The 15,479-nt window shown below is 40.5% G+C and overlaps 1 long non-coding RNA gene across 1 annotated transcript; it reads left to right on the forward strand.

Annotated features, from left to right (window-relative positions):
- Nucleotides 1-3,736: 3,736 nt before the first annotated feature.
- Nucleotides 3,737-14,964, forward strand: LOC138603161 (uncharacterized). The gene is made up of 4 exons (XR_011309230.1): nt 3,737-3,802; nt 5,892-6,043; nt 13,966-14,076; nt 14,645-14,964. It is a non-coding gene; the product is annotated as an uncharacterized lncRNA (long non-coding RNA).
- The last annotated feature ends 515 nt before the right edge of the window (nt 14,965-15,479 follow it).

Below are 15,479 nucleotides of genomic sequence, written 5' to 3' on the forward strand. Positions count from 1 at the left end.
CTCTTTTCGCTATCTCCATCTTCTCCCCGTTTTATAGCTCCTTCTCTTCCACAGTTTGGTTATTCAGCAGAGTGAGCGCTGATTGATTGGAGCTTGTTTGGGTTCATAATGAGAAACATGGTCAGGCAGATTTGAATGGATGCAACAGGAGGAACTCACAGGTTCATGAATGTGTGTGTGGTAGTGGTGGTTCGGGGCGGGGTGCAGCACAGATATGGAAAAAGTTCCTCACAGATCTTAATTAGATGGATGAATAAAAATAATGATGTTCAAAGGGTGTTGTGTAAAAACACAGTCACACATGGTTTCATTCATTATAAAATAATTTGTGGGTTAATTAAAGAAGCGGAAATTAAATTACAAAGTAACTCACTTTAAAATCGTACTTTTTTCTTTGTTTTGTTTCCAGTCATTTTTCTGCCTGCGGGATACAAACCCACTGCTTTGATTTTCCTCTTATGAAATCATATTACACTTATTATCGATCACTCTATTTATAATTAATAGGGGTATTAATTTAATATTAAGGTTTTTTCTGTGTAACTGCTGCAAGTTCAATGTGTTTTTCCCCCAGGTCATCAGTTGTGTTTTAACAAACCTTTTCCAGTTGTGGAGGGCAGGAGACATGAGTGGGTGGATAGAAGGCCCGAACTCAGTAGTGGGGACGCCTGGTGGACACATCTTGAATTGCAGGTCCAAAACGACAACGCTAGACAGACAGGAGAGGGGAAAATAGACAAGGAAGAGGAGGATGGAATAAAGGTAGACATAATTGTTACAGCTCATGCAGGAAATGTGATGTCTGAGGGTGAACAAGATCGATCAAATGGTAAAACTGTTCCTTTTATCCTTAGATGCAAGAACTTATGAATGAAATCGAGACAAAGGAGTAGCAGTGATTTGCTGAGCAGATACAGATAACAATAAAATGGCTGATATACCTTTCTCTGTGGATTATACACTTTTTGCATCCATATGACAATAACAATTAGAGTCACAGAATTATAATAAGAGTGAAAAAAGAACATTCATTCTTTTAAACTCCACTGAAATACAGCCTGTGCTCAGTAGCTAAAGAAGCAACTTTATTCACTATATGACAATGGCATCCATTTTCCACACGCTCAGGGCGGGACGCTCAAATGCTCTTAAAGTCACACTGTTGTGTTCCAGGTAATACATTCTACAAACCTAAAGACATTAATTTCTTTTCACCATATCCCCAGTTATTAGGAACTGAATAAACTATGATTAGTGAAAAATTCAACGGGACATTTGGCCATATCTCAGGTTAGAACAACATATAACACATTAGCTACTATAGCAACAGCTAATGTTAGAATTTTTGATATGAATTTAGCCTATCGTAAAACTATCAGACAGTAGGCTATGTCATTCAAACACCTCCCAGCTAACGGTAATATTAGCTAGGAAGTGACTGGATGCTGGCTGTTGTCTGACAATAGCTTATGGGCTACAAAATAAGTTGAGGGTTTTTTAAAGATTATTTTTTGGGCGTTTTGCCTATAGGACAGCTGAAGAGAGACAGGAAATGGGGGGGAGTAGTAGTGGGGGATGACATGCACCAAATGATCGGCAGACCGGGCGTCAAACCTGCAATTAGTGCGTTGAGGACTGTAGCCTCTGTACATAGGGTGCCTGCTCTACCAACTGAGCTAAACCAGTGCCCCCCAAATATTAAGTTGTTTTTAGTTCAAATTTGACCTGATATCCCTCAGTCTTTTCACTTGTATTGTCTTCTTTAGTTGCTGAACATTTCCAGAACATTGAATTGATAACAATTTCTTAAGTTCCTTACGTCTTTACAACCTACAACTTGAAACACAAGTCGGATTATAACAGCATTTGAACATCAGAATCAGAATCAGCTTTATTGGCCAGGTATGTGCACATAAAATGAATTTGACTCCGGTTTAACTTCGCTCTCTGTGTACACTTAAACACAAATTATTAAAAAATAATTAAAGATTAAAAATTAAACTGTATGCTCAGTATCGAGGCTGCCATCCACTGCGCTATCATACCGTAGTATGCATGACATCAGAGGAAAATGTCAAACTGCATTGAGTCGGTCAATGAAGTTTGTACCATTAGACCCTTATCAATAATAATACATCTTATTAGGCAGTATCTTGATTAGTATGTAGCCTACTTTCTTGTGTTAGAAAACTAGTTCTGCCTCAATATTTCTATGCTTAACCGATGTGTTGTCGTTGGAATTACTTCCTCATTGTAACTTCCTTATTGTAACTTCCTCCTTGACTCCCATGTTCATGTGTATGTGTTAAAAAATTGTAGCAACATTTCTTTTTTTAATTCCATCAAGAATTTATTTAGTATCTATTGACCTTATTAGACCCAAAATGTAGAAAGAATTGAGATTATTTTTTTCATTTGCTATAAACTGGGCTTTGCCCACATTTCATACAGACCATGAGGCCATATGGAAATATTTAACCTTCATTGACTCTTCATCAATTATACGTATATAAATATATATAAAAGGTTTAACTGTTAATATACTTCAACAACAATTTGGGATCAAGGAGATGTCAAAGGTCCTGTCAACGCCATAAAATTAACACACAACATTAAATTTTATTGAACCAGGTTTCACTGCTGCCAGAGGTCATGTGTCACTTTTCTTCACAGTGTTCTGACATGTCTTCATAAAAGTAAGAAGAATGTTACGTGCGTTCTAGGAGTTGTTAAAAAGAGCAACAAACTGAACATCAGGGTTTCATAATTTCCTTGTCCTTTTAAGGAAACCTCCTCAGAACGTTACATACCAACTCTCCCTTCAAGGACACTACACACAAAGTGTCTACACACACATTCCTTCACATGGCCTAAACTACGGAGGCCCCCTGACCTTTGTGCTATATGTTTCTCTTCCTGTGTCGTCCTTGCAAGCCCACCCACCCCTCCAGTCTCCTTCATTCAATCTACACGTACATACATGACACACTGCACATGTGCAAACATGCACATGCGCAGAGGGCCTCCCATGTGTGACCTACAGTCTGACTTTGAAGGTTCCTCTCTTTTCATCACCTGCAAGGTTTCACCTACCATAGTGGCAATGTCACATGCACACGCACAAATGTTAATATTCAATGACTGCTGCAAGCCATTGTCCTCTTGTTGTCAGAAAACAGGTTTATGTTGCTGGTTTTGTCTTGTAAAGCAAAGAAGAGGGTGTGTTTGTGTGTTTAGATGTTTAAACACGTTTAATAGTGTTGATTGTGCAAAGTCAGTATGAAGCCTGAGGGTCTCACAAAAACTCCTCCAAGCAGAGACATAATCAGGGAATGAAGGCAGAAATCAACAAAACTACAGGAGCTATATGTCAGTTTTTCTATGGGCAGAGACAACCTTGCCGCAGTGCACTGCAGACAAGCAGACATACATGTTACACACATGTGCGCAGCCCCCCTCCCCCTCCTATAGCTGTGGGTCTGTTTAACCCTGATGGAATCTCAAACAGGTTCCCCTCCTTTCCAGTCTTTTCACTTAAACATCCATCTACTTCTTTCTTTTCTCCCTCTCTCTGTCTATCCTTTCCCCTCCCCCCTTTTGTCTTTCAGCTCCTGGCAGTGTGTGCACATACCATAAGCACACACATGCACACACATGCACAAAACAGAGCTAACACACCCCCTTGCAGTGAGATCACATCCACCACAGAGCCCCCCTTTGGCATTTTCCGCTGAATCCTGCACACACTTAGACAGTTTTCCAGCTGTCTAACTCAGGACCTCGACACCCCATCTGCAGATAGGTAGGTATTAATGCCATTGTTTTATGAATTCAATCTCATATGATTGGTTAGTGCACAGGAAGACAATCATCTTAGTTAAAGTACATTGTGTTCCCTCTGGTCTCTGAGCACATGGGCTGGCAGGGAGGTGTGGACTGGACTTCCCATTGAAGCATATAGTTCAATAAACTTTACGGAGAAGCTTTTCTGATGCTCCAAAACTAACAGAACCTGTAGGATGTGGAGACCATGTACTTTTAGTGCTTCAGAGTATAATATAACAAATATATTCTGTCACTTTTACAGCTTTTTATGGCACAATTTGGTCATCATTTGTGCCATGAGTATTTATGCATGAGAGGGCATTATGTCTGCAGGGGGAGGTGGGAAGAGGAGCTTTTTCCACGCAGGGAGCTATGCTAATTGGTTGACATTTGATGCTAATGTAATTAAGGCACTTTTTTCTCTTTGTGTAATATGAATGAGTGCTAATTTAGGAAGCAGCAGAGTTAATATTGGTCATGCTGGATATCCCACATCGGTAAAAATGTTTAAAAAGTTGTTCCCTTGTTCCTTCCCTCGGCTGCAATTACTCAGCAGTCTTCAAAAGCAGTCCCGCAGTTGTGACGCTCAGGACTTCATATCCCATAATTCGTAGGGCACGTATAATTATTTAAACTTCAGCAGGTGTGCAGTGGGGGCGAAGAGCGGCGCACAGCCACGGTTAAGGTGAGACGCTGAGCTTGTTAGCTAAACCGTATTAATTCTTAAGACATACTTAGAAAGCGGAAAAGATGAAGTTTGTAACAAGTAGGCTAGGTTTTCAGCACAGTTTTATACTGAAATGCTAACTTTGCAAAGAAATGATCGAGTTTTGGCTTTTTTAGCGGACAAAGTGACTAGTTTTTATTCAAAGCAGCGTCGCATTCAAACTTCTTGAGCAGCTTGTTGCATAACGGGTGAGGGGCGCGTGCACTGATATAACGTTACACAAGATTGAGAGAGGCGTCGCAGCGATAATGAATGATAAGCTTTGCTCATAATTAGGTCTTCGTTCTGTTAAGGTTCTTTAGGAGATATTAAATAAGCTCGAGCTTTTTCTTGCAGAGCTGCCAAAACTTCTGCCAGCAACCTGAAAACAATCATGCAAATGACTCAACTGTGCTGTGCAGTTAAACCATTAGGCAATTAATAAATTAGCAGACTCACTACAATACTTTAGCAACAGTAAATTGTTCCAGCCTCTGAGATTTGAAACTTTTTATTTCATTTCAAAGCAAACTGATGACTGATTAATTAAAAAGAATGATCTGCAGATGATTTTGATGGTTAGTTTTGTAGTGATTCTCAGCCTCAGTATAAACTTTAAAGATATTGTTTTAAAAGTTTGATAAAGTTCTCAATGTGACCTTGGAAACACTTCCCACAATCAAAGGACATATTGCTCAATGTTTCTCACACCTGAAGTAAAATTCATCCCATATAGGCCTCATAATATGCTCTATAAAAATTTCTGCATTTATCACTTATTATAAAAACTTTAAGAACAAGTGTCCCTTCACGTTGTTTAACCCCAAAATGGGTTGCTGCATGACATTCCCTGACCTCTGTAGCATGGCTACCATGTGCTGTGAAGATACTGCAGAAGCAGCAAGATGCTGCGACCTGTTGCACAAAGCTGCCACTAGATGGCACAACTGAATGGATGTGTGACATGTTGGACTGGCTGTCATTCTGACACACAGTTCCTTTACTCCATCGCATTGTGGATGGGTTGTTAAATGTTTGCATGTGTCTAGTTTTAATGCATTTGTATTTGTTGATGACCCTGCAGTCAATAAGGATCCTTAACGCACCACTTCCCCTCCTTTGTCCTGGTTTCTCAATCTTCCGCCTTTGTACTTCAGTCTAGGTCACTGCCCCCTCAACCTTTTGCCCCCCTCCCATCCCTGCCCCTGATTGCTGTGTACACACGTGTGCTGCCCCCTCACATGTTTATCTCCTCCCACATCCTCCTATGAGCCCTCCCCTTTAACCAACTCACTCTCAACTCAACCGTCTCTCTCTCTCTCTCTCTGTCTGTCTCTCTTGGTGGCTCTGGGATCCAAAGGCGTTCGGAGGACAGGAACAGGACAGGACACGCACCCTCAACACCACCCACAGCACCACCACAGACATGTCGGACTCTGAGACCGCCGCCGCCCCCGCCGAGGCCCCCGTCCCCGCTGCTTGTGCCAGCATCAAGGCTGACCTGGACAAATGGTAAGTGACTGTGTGCATGTTGCAAGGAATAAGTGAACATTTGTTTCTACTAGCTTCTTCGAAAAATGGTTCTTTATCATGCCACCAAACTCAGTGAGCTCACAGGAAGCTCCTGCAGACACTGAATGCTCCAAAAGTTCTCCTCTGGCTCCAAGAGTTGCCTTCAGTCATTCATAATTTACTAAGATGTTAAACAGCTGACGGAGATGTCCTGCTCAAAAAAAACTGACTGTTTAAAATGATTTCCAAAGCTCTTGAACGTAACCCAACAAGCTACCCAAAAGCTCCACAGATATGAAGCATCACACTCAATGTTAGAGCTTTTTTTTTTATTCTCAAAATCCCACCCTGATTTGACCTTGCGCGGGTGTAATGGTGATGGACTTAGCAGCATCCTAAAATGCGCCATGCTAAAATGGAGCCTTCCGGAAGGAGGCTGTCGTTGGCGCTAAAAACCGCCAACACGGAATGAATTCTTGCACATGGAAATGTCGCTGAATTCGACATCCTAGCTGGGCGCGGGTAAAGGTTATGAAAACTCGGGGTAGCCTGTGTAGGGGACAGTGATTTGGGGATTAATGATGTGCGACAGCGGGGTGATGTTTGATGCTCAGCCGTACGCATGGATGGAGGCTGGGAATCTGCTTACGTCACCAGCCTCCCTTTCCCCAGAATACCTTGCGTTAGCTTGTCCTAAAAAAACTCTGCTGCTTCCCTTAGCCTCCTGCTGAGTCAACGGTCAGGGACACCAGCTACGTGACATTTTTTGGGTTTTGATGCATTTGTTAAGGAGTGCATTTTGGTGCACATCTTGCACAATAACCCTCCACACCTCCACTTTGGACCTGTGCATTTTGACAGATGGTGGCTAAGCTGCAGCCTTAAATAAATAATAAATAAATGTATTATACAGTTTAGGTATATCTCTACATTTTAGGAACACTTGAGCCTTGTTTTTTTTGTTCATATTTGAGCTTAAAACAAACCTTTTTTGAAAGTAAAAGCTGCCAACTCTGTTTTGCCAGACTGTCAGGCTTTGATAAGGTGTCAGTGAATGTGTGGAGCCTTCAGATAAGACCACAGGATGAGGTGGAGGAGGGTGGGCAGGCAGGGCAAGGCCTGACTAGTTGGCTAATAGAGTGTAAAAGTTGTACATTTGCCAACTATGTCGCTCCTTTCATGTTTTATTAGCTGACTGAAGAAACTTGACGATGCATTTGAGTGTCCAGGTTTGGTAGTTAATTTGACAACAATGGATTTCTTTATTTGTTATGAATGGAAATCATCGATTTAAAAAAATAACTTGAGCTTGTATTGAAGCTGCAGGATATTGTTCTGATGTGTTCAGTCACAGTGAGGGGCCATGCCATTTACTGCACCTTGTTAAAGTGCAAGTAGTTCTATACTGGGAACTCTGGCCAAGGTCGGCACACCACAGAGCATTTCAAAGCACAGTATAATCTGTATTTGGTAATAAGTCATAAGATAAGTTTGACATATGGTGAAATACAGGTTTTTGCAGCTTTTTAAAAGCCACTTTGACACCTAAGTTTCAGTATTATCCTGCTAGACGTTTAAGCTAACTCTTTTGAGTTTTAAAAGCGATAAAAAAATCCCACTTTCTCAGCATTGCACTTGTTTAACACTGTAATGGTTTTTATAAAATGGATCATGGAACATTGGTGCAACTGAACCAGAGACTGGGTTATACTTTGAGGTGTTTGCTAGTAACAGCTAATCCAGTCTGGAGCTGCTAGCATGCAGCAGATGTTTTTACTTCAAACATTTTTACTTCCTACTTTTTGTCCTCTCTAACCAGCGCTGACTTGCATGTCTTCACATGTCTCAGAACTCACACGGCTCCCACTCAAGACCCTAATAACTTCATACAATCACCTTTTCACTCTTTTTTTGTAAGCTAACTTTGTTCTGAAGATTCCTGTTTATATGAGTGACTGATGGGAAATGCACCTGCTGTCACTGACCTATGTTTTAAGTCTTTAAAATGCTGCCAATGGGTAACTAACAATTTGAAAACATAATGGCTGAAGTTGGACATGGGGATTACTATGAAATTGATGTGTCTACCATAATTTTAATCCAGCTAATAAAAATTCTATTAGGTCTACTGTAGTGAAAGTGTTCAGATTTCAGATCCTCAGCTCCCCTCCGCTCTCTCTGCATGTGGCCACTTATGTGCTGAATGCTCCTGCATATTGCCATGTGCACTGCTGGCCTGTCTGGGCCTTTCATTTTTATCCCAACCGACCTACGCTTCAAGCCAACAGTAAAGGCAACATGGCTGACTGTGTGTAATGAATACCATAACCCCTATGTATTTATAGACGTGTGTACGGCTCAGACTGTATGTGCAGGATACCATGACATGTTCCCTGCCATAGATCACGTTACTGCTCCACCTGACACTCGCACATTTAGCTGGCCTGTTTTTTTTAAAAGCAGCAAAGGCCTCACATTCACACTCAAGCTAGAGACTCATGGAGGCGGCCATGTTGGATTAAGGCCCTCATGTTGTGATAAACCCTTCTTTACACTCACGCTAGTTCACATTTAATTCAATTATAGTTTCAAAATGGGCTTTTTACATGGTTTAATTGGAGATTTAATTTGAATTTCACTTTTCCTTAAGTAGCAGTAGTTGTGACCTTGCCAAGGTCATGCTAGCAAAGTCACAGGATAACTGAGCAACAGGCTGTAAGCATGTCAGACAATAAAGTATGGTATGCTTTACATACAAATGTATGTACAGTATATAAACTCTTTTTACCTTTTTATCTATGTTATTTCCTTAATGTTTGTTGAAAATTCCTCACTTTTCCATTGCTGGAATGGTGCTGTTTAAAGAGAAGCTTAATTGGTTCGAGTAAAACAAATCAATTTAAGTTTGGTTTCTCTAAATCAGCAGTCTTACTTTATATACTTAAATGTAAGAATGTAGTGCACTACAAATATTTCAACTTATTTTTATGCAAATCCACTCAAGGTTTGAAATGTAGCTTTATTTTCATTACTCCAATGCAGAGACTTAATTTCGCTTGGAGTCGACTGACCTTCAGTACTTTTTTTTTTCTTTGTAATTAGTATCATAGCCATGAATAATTGTATAAGAGTTTATTGCAGTGTTTGTTAACTTGTTAGCAGAGCCAGGCAAATCTTTGCACACACAAATGTCTTAAATGCACACACAGACATACAGCAATGATGCAACCTGTTGAACTGTTAGTCTTTGTTAATATTTGCCATGAATAATATTTAGCAAACATGTGTAGCTAACATGTTGGTTAGTGGTAAGCCTGTGTACTTTGACTCTTTCACAAGAGCTGAAAATAAGCACACAGACCCTTCCCCCTTACTTTGCCCTCAACACTGACACACACACACATTCTGTCTCTGTTACTGATTTCCTAAAGATAAATGCGCAGACAGGCATGTACATTCTCGCCGATGGAAACCCTGCTGGTTTTCATTATGGAATTCGGTGACTATGCAGAAGTCGGTAATCTGAGTGTTGAGCTGTAGTTGTCTCTCCTGCCCCTCCCACCCAATGCAGGATCATCTATCCTGGAGACTGGTCAGGACACTGTCTTTGATTGTCTGCACTTCTTTGCAGTTGAAAGGAGAAATCCACCCTGGTCTACTTTTTTTTTTTTTTTCAAACGGAAATTGTAATACCCATTGAAATTTGCATTACATTTAGTGGTAGACTCTTGTCCCAGTTTGACTCTTGTATTACTATTACGTGTGTGCCACAGAGCTAAGTTTTTTTTTGGTCAAATTTAATATCCGGTGATCTTTGAAAAACCCAGAGGGCGTTTTCAGAACGGTTACCCATGGTCTGGAGGTATTTCCGATATCCTTGAATACTGTGCCAGTATTTCCTAACACAAAGGAAGATGGTTTACAACATCCCGTATCAATCTGACTTCAAAAATGTAATTAACAAAATTAAGCTATGTATTGTTTGTAAATGATGAACAATGAGATGGATAATTTTCTTGATGCTGAGGACATATTGTTACAATTTGGGAAACACAAATTTTTCTTTTTGTGTAGGGACAAAATATTTTCCCTCCAGATGGTTACAGCAGTCTGAGGTTTCTTAAAATAACTTCAGTTACGGGTTAATGACCTTCTTAGTTGTCTAATACAATCAACTTTACAGCTGACTAAGGCAGTGGTTCTCAACCTGGGGGTTGCTAGCAACTGGTGACGTAGAGTCCTAAGTGGGCTTTTGCATTTTTTTTTTTTTTTTCCAAGGGGTCACAAAAAGTTTGGGAAACACTATCCTGAGGCGCCCAGGGATACTTTATTGATTCTTGTGTTCTTCCCACTAGATGATGACATTGCTCGCTCCCCTTAATGACATGATCTCTAAGCTAATGTTTGGCCTCTACATCATCTCGTACTTCTGCACCTGCTCAGCAATCTTTTATGCTTGTTTGTCCCAGAGGGCAGACTACAGCCAGCCCAGTCTAAATAATTCAGAGTTCATTTCCTGATTGTGTCCAACACGGTAGGAGGATGCCACTCTTCCTCCCTCCTCCACTCCCTCCATTATTAACTGAATATTAGCTTTTGTTTTATAGAAAGTAAAGAGGAAATATGGTCTCTATTGCCAAAGTACTCAGGCCTTAGTTGAGTTCTGTCACTGGTCGCCATTATGACCTAGCTTTGCCCCATGACCCAATAAGGTGACCCTGCTCAAAGTGATGCTGCTCTCAGGAGATTGCGTGACAGCTGCGGAGGAGGTGATGTCATTGGCTCTTCTCCCTCCTCTGCCAGTACAAGCTCTGATGCTTTCTGTAATCCCTCTGTGTGCACTTTAAATAAATGTCATTATATATCCTTCTGCTAAATTTGCAACTGTTGAATTCAAACTTTTTTATTAAAATCCTTAAATCAATGAAGCTATGCCTTCATTTTCAATGATATCAATGTATGTTTAAAACAGAATAGATATACACAAAAGCTGTCAACAGTAATAAATGCTAGGGCGGTGTGATGAACTAAATCAAGCTGAGTGGAGGCAGTGAAATGTCTATTGATGTTACCTCAGTAATCCAGGACAGAAGAGAACACCACTAATTATCTGCTTCCCACTGAGCGCAGGAAATTAGCTGTTCCTGTACAAATATACTGTATATACTTTTTTTTTTAATCTTAAGTGTGTCAAACCGAAATGTAACTTTTTAGATAGATATTTATAATCATAAACACTCTTTAAAAATTACCATCCTTGATGGTCATAGTATAAACTATTGCCCTGCAATGTCTAAGGCTCAGATTAAAAGTTGTCGTCAGTCTTTTTTCATTCAGAACTCATGGCTAACTGTGCAGTATCGGCTTAGCAACACAGAACTGTAACATCTGCATCGAGACTGGCATTACAGTTTGTTAACAAAGATGTAATAGTAATTTAAAGTGTGACAAAAAGGGGCCCAATACTGAACCCTGGGGAACCCCTTTTGACATTAGTAAAAGACCAGAACAGAACAATTGATCCCCAAAATGTTTTCTGTGAGACGGGTATTTCTGAAACCATTTTACAGAGCTTCTCATCAAAAACCAAAATAACATCCTCTGTAGAGACATACCATCACTGTGACAAATGCTTTTGTTAAATCAACAAAGAGGGCAGCACAATACTTCCCTTAGTCAAAAGCAGATACAATATCATTAAGATGAAAGCAGATCAGTACTATGTTTGGCTCTTAAAGCAGACTGGTTTGGACTTAATACAGGATTTTTTGAGAGGAAGGATTTGAGCTGATTATTGACTGAACATGCGTATGTATGTTGTGGTGGACCAGGATTATGTGAAAACACAGCCTTGGGGTTGGACATTCTGCTGCAGTGATATAAGGTCATCAGTGCAGTGCGTCAAACCTAAGCGCTCATTGACTGTCCAATCGCGCGCACACTTCAACCTGCCACCAGAAGTGAATGCTTGCAGTGACACAAACTCGATAGCTCCCATTTCCTAACACACGCCCACTTCACTCCATCCCTCCTGGCAAAATTAATGCTAAGTGATAATCTGCAGCAGCCAGCTGTGTGTTACATCACGTACAGGCAAAGCAGCGGAGACGGTCCTGTGTAGCTAAGGGAGACTATAAATTAGTGATGCTGAAATGTGGTGGTGTCAGCTTCCACGCTTTCTAGATTTTGAGAATAGACCCTGTTAAACTGTTGTGTGTACAAGTGGCCACACAAGGCTCAAAATTGAACTCAAATGTATTTGTGTTGGTTAGAGTTGATTGTTATGGAGCCAGCTGTTGATTCATCAATTCATCATTGAGTAGCACTGGAGTTTTGTCTTCACCATTAAGTTGTCTAACCAGCAGATCCTTCAGGAAGTCACTGCTCCCGTAAGCTTAATAAGATGCTAACCCCATTAGCTAGTAAGAGTGAAACATCCATTTTCTCACACAGGGACTTTATTTTTAAAGGAACAGGACATTGCATGACAAGAGAGCTTTAGAGTAGCTGGGAGGTTTCTATGGTGACCTTCAGACTGAGCAGGGCTAGCTATTTGGCTAAGCTAATCATTGCATCACTTCTGTTTCATTGTTAACATACAGCCCTGAGTGATTTTGATATTCTCTCCTATTTTGTTGCAAAAATGCAAATGACTTAAAATAAATTCAAAGTAGTTCACCTTAAAGGGGAACTCGACTTCTTTTTATACATCAGTCTTATTACAGGTGTTGGGTTACTACGGGAGTTTTATGAAGTAGAATTGGAAGTAGAGATTTTTCTTTTAAATGCGAGTTTGCACAAATGTGTTAGAATAAACAGTAACTTCGACATGTGTAGTTTTAATCACCTAATGCAATGGTGGACTTATAGAGCAGTTATAGTTTAGCTGTTGCTCATCCTGCGAAAAAGTCCAAAAGAGTACCAACATCAGTGTTATTCTTTTAATTTGTGCTCTTACACATTGGATAAGTAGCATTGTTAGCCACCATAAGCTGCTTTAAAGTTAATTGAGCCAGGATGGAGGGATTGAGAGATGAGGATTGTTGCCCTGCTCTTCAATTGGATTGGAGGAAGAGAAAAGAGATGTCTGGACGTCATTCAGTGATGGGGCAGCCAAAGGATGGGTTTACATTCATGTATCATGAAACCCCTCCTACTGTGGGCTTACCCTCCTGCCTCCGTGTCTTGTCATCTCTGCACTATCACGCAACCAACCTCCCTCCCCTCCCTCTATGGTGGCCTATCAAACAGATGGGTTCATCCACATGGCTTTCTGTATCCCTCACTCCCCCCTCCTCCTCTGCCTCCCTCTCGCTCCATCACCCTAATGCTCTGTGGCAGCACCCACTGCTGTGTATGCTCCTGCATGGGAGTCTGAGATAATCTGTTAGCCGACATCTCTGTCGCTCTGTCTCACTTTTTTTTTGTCTTAACCTTCATTCATTCTTATTTTTTCAGCCATATAGACATAATTCATTATTTGTAAGAAATTTCACACTATCCATTGATTTTTGTGCTTGCGATACAACCATGTTAATGAGTCAATCTTGTGTTGAAGGAGAACACTGAACACCCTGACAACACTCGTCACTCGGCATTTATTTTTATCTTCACACATTCCCTCAGTCATTTTTTTCTCTTCCATCCTCTACCAACGGAGAGATCGGAATGAGACTGCACTGATACTTTTAATTGCATTTTTAAAACCTGCTAGCGCACAATACAAGCATCTGTTTAGTCAACAGAATAAGTTCACTAAGTCCTCTATTGCTGACCAAAGCGCTGTCATCCTTTCTGTTTCCAGCTCACATGCCGTCTGTGGCAGAAGGTGACATTGAAATACAACAACCAAATTAAAACGCTGAGGTATTTAAATGCAGGTTACCTTCTCTGTGATCTAACTGTGTTCATCTTTCCTCCAGTGTGGCAGAGAAGGGAGCAGAGGGCTGCAAAGATCTGATGGAGGCCTTTGCTGCTTGTGTGAAGAGTGCAGCTGAGGGGACGTCATGAGGAGTCGCCCTCCAACCTCAAATGTAAGGATGTTACATAATTTGCAGATTCATCAAATCTAGTTATAATAAAAGCTGTTCACAGGAAAAAAAAAAACGAGGGATTATCCAGCAGGTCACTGTTTCTGGGGGGAAAAAATGTCCCTGCAGGTTTATTCAATTTCATTTTACAGTGGTTTGATCTCGACAAATCAAAATCCAGTCAGCTCAATCGTTGAGAGTTGAAGTAAATCAGAACCATCAAACTAAAACTGACTAAAATTGAATCTACCCTTTTTAAGGCTAAAATAAAAATAGTTCTACTACACTAATTTGATGGTTAAATTTAATTGTAACTTGTGTGTAGCTCATGGCAAAAGATGAATATTGTAATGCTAAATGAATTGGGATAAACAGCCCTCAAAATAGACAAGACTCAGATTTTACAGCCAAGCTACGACCCTGTCTATACCTGGGATTAACATGTGATCATATTTTAATGAGTAATAAGTGTAATTATTTTCATTATTCACATATTGTTTGGTCTACAAAATGTTGATCTACTAATTGATCAACTTCGCTTCCTTCTTCTCACCTCTCTCCTCTTTTCTAGGTCCACTGCACTGAGTCCTCCAAGTTCCCAGCATTCCCTTCTGCACAACGGCACTGGACTGAATGATGATGATAATGATGATGAAGACGATCATGGCGTGGCAAACATCGTGTTGATTCGGGCTGAATTTGGGATCTGGCAGCAGTAACACAGTTTCCTCCCTCTGTCCTCCCCCCGCTTTAGGCGTATCTGGTGTCCCTCAGTCTTACCACCATTCCCCTTCTCCCTCTATGGCTGACATGCAGCACATCGACATGTAGACAATTCCAGAGAGCTGATGGGCTGTAATGTAAATTGTCGACTTGAGATGAATACTTATAAATGGAAATAAAAGTATCAAATAATTGGTATAAAAATAAAATGTGGTTTTTGCCCTCTTGTTTGAATATTTGAAGGAGGACTTTTACTTCCATGGAAGATGGATATGAACCTTGAACATAGTCATAGTTGTGACTATGGGTCATTGTACTCTGATGGAAATGGACGCAAAAAACACTATTTTGTCTTGCTATATGATGTGGAAGAGGGATTTTTAATCCCAGATTAGAGAAGGTAAAACAGTCTAAGGAGTGGATAGCCTTGTAGTTTTGGCTAGCTTGGCGTAATGAAGGTGTACAAGTAAACCAATCCAAACAGCAGATCTAAAAACCCTCTGGCTTGCGATCAGAAGATGTTTGAAGAACCTTGTGAAAGCTGTTGCAAAAACCCCCTTTTACCAAAAGAGCATGCTGAAGCCTCAAAACCTAGTTGACTCACTTAATCTATTCCCTATTTTCACTCTAGAACATGATGAATGTAGAGAGTGCTAATGGGTCAAGGGTTTTGTGTTGAGAGA

Source organism: Semicossyphus pulcher, unplaced genomic scaffold (genome assembly GCF_022749685.1).
Source record: "Semicossyphus pulcher isolate SPU_LCO1_2020_fin unplaced genomic scaffold, fSemPul1.0.p SCAF_23, whole genome shotgun sequence".
Lineage (NCBI taxonomy): Eukaryota > Metazoa > Chordata > Actinopteri > Labriformes > Labridae > Semicossyphus > Semicossyphus pulcher.